Source organism: Zonotrichia leucophrys, chromosome 5 (assembly GCF_028769735.1).
Source record: "Zonotrichia leucophrys gambelii isolate GWCS_2022_RI chromosome 5, RI_Zleu_2.0, whole genome shotgun sequence".
NCBI classification, from domain to species: domain Eukaryota; kingdom Metazoa; phylum Chordata; class Aves; order Passeriformes; family Passerellidae; genus Zonotrichia; species Zonotrichia leucophrys.
Genome location: NC_088175.1, coordinates 58,830,821 through 58,835,414, shown reverse-complemented (window position 1 = coordinate 58,835,414; position 4,594 = coordinate 58,830,821).

Genomic DNA, 4,594 nt, shown 5'->3' with positions numbered 1-4,594 from the left:
CTCACCCGCCAACGCTCATTGGCCAGCGCGGATGCCCGGCTCCCATTGGCTTCAGCGCGGAGGTGATTGACAGCGTCGGAACCCCAAAGCGGGCTGCTTATTGGTGGCTCCATGGCCTCTCTTAATTTCCATTGGCTGCTTGTAGACTTTTCCCCGCCTATTTTTGCCGCTCATTGGCTGGCGGAGTGAGGGAGGTGAAGCTGCTGAGGGCGCGGGGGCGTGGCTTGCCCTTGGCGTCCCGCGGGGTGCGGGGGCGCTAAGATGGCGGCGGGGGTCGCCTGTGCCTGAGGGATATCTGTGTCCGGGGCTCTGCAAAGCCCTCAGTGCCACCGGGACTCAGGGACAGTGATGAGTCCTCCCACCACGCGCAGAACCCCAGAACGGAGAGAGCTGGAAGGGACACAGTGGCTCATTTGGTCCCATCTCCCTGCTGCAGCAGGGACGTCCCAGAGCGCAGGATTGTGCCCAGACAGCTCTGGAATGTCCCAGTGAGGGAGGCTCCACACCCTCTCTGGTCTCTGCTCAGGCCTCAGTCACTGCACAGGGAAGTTCTTCCTCACGTTCAGGTGCAACTTGTGGGCATCAGCTCCTGCTCGTTGCTCTGGTGCCATTGCTGGGCCCCTGGAGCAGAGCCTGCCCTGTCACTGAGCCCTTTCTGCAGGCAGGGACAGACAGGGATCGGGCCCCTCTGGAGGGATCCAGCCCTGCTCCCTCAGCCTCTCCTGGGCAGGGAGACGCTCCAGTCCCGCTGTCGGCCTCCCTGCACCCGCTCCAGGAGCTCCACATCTCTCCTGAACCGAGGAGCCCACAAGGTTTGTGACCACACCTGAACACCCGCATTGTGCCACGTCCTGAGGAGCCCATCCCGGGTCTTCACAGATCTTAAAGAACCATAAACACATAATTAAAGTGATTTTTATTAGCAACCCTTTATTCCCTGCCATGCCCGCACCGCACCCACCCCGCTGTTTGCTGGGGTGAATTGCGTTTAACACAATTCTCAGCTACTGGAGAGTTCTGTGTTCGTTTCTAAGTTACAACTTGGGAGATTCAAATGCTGACGGGGGAACCATCCGCTTGGTGGCACTGCAAAAATGGGGACGACGCTTGGAGAAGGAGGAAAAAAAGTGTTTGGAAACGAGAAACTGCTGAATAGCAGGAGTGTGGTCAGCGGCAGCAGGCTGAAAATGCGGGATCCCCTCTGGCGTTACACAAATATATCAGTAATTTTGTATATAAAGGCGATTTTAAGACAGCAATAAATGGATTAAGCAGCACAGCAAGAACACAGAGCTGTTCCCCATGGCAAGGATCAGAGTGAGTGGCTCTGGGCATCCCAGATTGGAGCAGTCGGGGAAAAGTCACCCCATTTCTGCACAGACTGACAAAGGGCACAGCAAAGGTCACAAATATTGACCATCCAGCCTAATCCTACAGTCATTTATTTGCTAGAGATAATAAAAGACCAGCATGGAGGTTATTGAGTGCTGCCAAAGTGATGGTTTGAAAAAGATCCAATTAAACAGAACCACAGGAGCTCAGATCTGTGGGGTGCACCCAGTCCAATCCAATGCAGTCCTCGGGCTTTGCTGATTTTTTTTTTGTTTTACTCCACTTTTTCTCCTATGGCAATGGAATTTGAGGACATCAGCAATTCTGCCTTATATCAGGATATAGTCCAGTGATGTGAGCCATGCTGAAACACAAGTCTTAGGGAGAAGTGGGCTTAGGAGTGTCATAATTTCCACCAAAAATTGGAGGTTTTTTCCTTACTGCATACCTGAATATGCTGAAACAAGACTTGTTTGCTCCTTGCAGCATCTGGACTGGCACCTTTGCTCATTTCCACTCTTGTGGGTTTCCATACAGAATTTGGGAAGCTTTGCTACAGCCTGGGCTTAATCTCAGGAGCTCAGGTAACAACAGGAGTGATAACACAGCCGTGGAGCCTTGAGGAACCTGAGCACCTGCCCTGGCTTTGCTGTGCACCTCTGCAGGTGTCACCTGAGCCAGGCAGGTTACAGCCAGAGTGGGTTTCCTTAAAGTGCTGCACAGACACCTTCCACTGACACTATTTAGGTCACCACAAGGGCCTCAGTGTGTTTGAGTAATGCCAAGATTTTAAAGTGTTGCAACATCACTCAAATTAGGTGTTTTCCAGCCAAATTCCTGATTGCTACTGATTGTTATTGTGCTAAGAGAAATAAACATATTACCATTTCATAGAAATAAACAAGGGATGGGAATTTCTAAACTCATTATCCTGTGCACATATCGGCCATGCCTGAAAGGTTAAACTCCTTGTTCTCATACAGACCTGATGATTTTATGATAATATCCCACTTTAGCCATAGAGTTTTGAGAACCAATTTGAATTTCTTTATTTCTTGGCAACAGAACTGTCATTATCCCATACATTTGGTACTGAGGAGATCATGATGTGGCAATCTGCTAATTTGCTCTTTCTGCTCTTCATTCCTTCACATGGAATATTGTTCTTTGTGAAGGTGATTCTCCCCACCCTTGCACAAATCAAGTGCAATATGGAGTGTGGAGGGAAATTAATCTTCAAATTTAGGCCTGAAATAATTACATTTTCTGATCATGTTTTGGTGAAAGTACAGGTAAATGGAGTTATAAAGCTGTACCTCACAGCCACTTGCCTGCAGTCAAAGAAAATCCTCTGTAGGCAAAATAAGACACTGCAGAGGGCACAGGTTGCCAAATTCAATTGATAACCCCTCAATCAGGGATTGAACAGCAAATTCATGATGATGCACTGGCTGCTCTTCCCACTTCTGCTCAGGCTTTTCACCTGAAGTGGTTGCTAGTTTAAAAACCAGAACAAATTCTAGGAGCTGAAAACAGAAGTGAAATTCCTGTCTTTGAGCACGGGGAACACAGTTAAGGCTCTTGCTCTGTTCTGTGGGGTTTATTTTGCTCTGCAGCCCATTTTCACCAGGAATGTGGGGAAGCCACCCCCAGTGCCTCAGCCTGTCACCTCCTGGGAGGAGGGCATGGTCCAAGATAGAGAAAGATGGTTGGACTCTCACCTGGATGAGCTTGGAGAGTGTCTTCCCTTTCCTGGCTGTTTCTCCACCACCCAGATCAGCAGAGACAAAAAATAACATCAATTACAACCTTGACACCCACAGTGTTAAACAGAAATTATTATTGCTCCAGTCCTTCAAAGTGCTCTGACAGATTCCCAAACCCCAACGTGGGCCTGGGATCCTGAGCTGATGGAAACACCTCCAGGGCTCTGCAGAGTTGATGAGGTCTCCAGGATGAGGTGAGAGATGAGAATTTGACTCTATGTTCTTAGAAGGCTGAATATTCCTTTCCTTTCCTTTCCTTTCCTTTCCTTTCCTTTCCTTTCCTTTCCTTTCCTTTCCTTTCCTTTCCTTTCCTTTCCTTTCCTTTCCTTTCCTTTCCTTTCCTTTCCTTTCCTTTCCTTTCCTTTCCTTTCCTTTCCTTTCCTTTCCTTTCCTTTCCTTTCCTTTCATTACTATACTAAAGAATAGAGAAGGATATAGACAGAAGGCTTAACAAGAATAAATAATAAAAATTCCTGACTGACTCTTCAAAGTCCAACACACAGCTGATGGTGGTTGGTCATTAACTTAATTCACATGTTTGGATAAAGAATCTCCAGGCTACATTTTAGAGTAGCAAACACAGGAGAAGCTGAGGCTTCTCAGCTTCCCAGGTGAAAATCTTGGGCAAAGAGGATTTTTCAGAAAATATAACAATGACACAAAGTGATCTAATGCACCCCTCATTTGATGTTTCCTGCTCTCTGCTGCCAGGTGGGAGTTTCCACTTGCCCTTGGGAAGTGTCTCTCTCTGGACTATAAATAGAAGGACAAGGTACCTGACTCTGGGGATTCTGTTGCACTCTGGCAGCTGATACCCAAAAGCTGGATGTTGTAGCACATTTGTAAGCTCCCAGCTTTCACAAAAATGCAAATCAGCAATGTCAGCATGCAAAGTGCACTCGGGAACACAGCCTGAGTGGTTTTATCTCAGCATATCTGTACATCCTCTGTTATTTACGGGCTGTTCACACCAAATGTTCCCTCACAAACCTGCTCCAGCACTGCAGGTGAAAGCATCCTCAGCTGCCTTCTTTCTTCAAAGCCCAAGGCTGTGTTCTTAAGGACATCACACTTCTTTCCAAACAGACTCAACCTTTCTTAGTTTTCTCTGAGAGGCAAAGAGGGGAGTGGGAATTAACCCCAGAAGAAATGCTGGATTCAACCATAAATCAATCATAAGCTGAGACCAAACTTTTGTTTCTAGAAACTTTCAGCGGGTTGCTTTGGGGAAATTATGGGTTTTTTTATCCCCTTGAGCAAAAGCAGATGAAGAAAGCACTTAGTGGGGTGGGATTAGATGAAGTCTCAGCAGCAGGAAGTAGGTTTGAGTTAGGCCAAGACCATTACATTTTCCTCTGAAAAGAGCATTCTTTTCTCTACCTGCACAACAATTCCATTTTTTTTTTTTAATTTTGGCAGAAAACCTGTATCTTCTTTTGGCCATTGTGTCTCCATTGCCCAGAGGCAGAACACCTCCAGTGGAAGCTGGCTGGAAT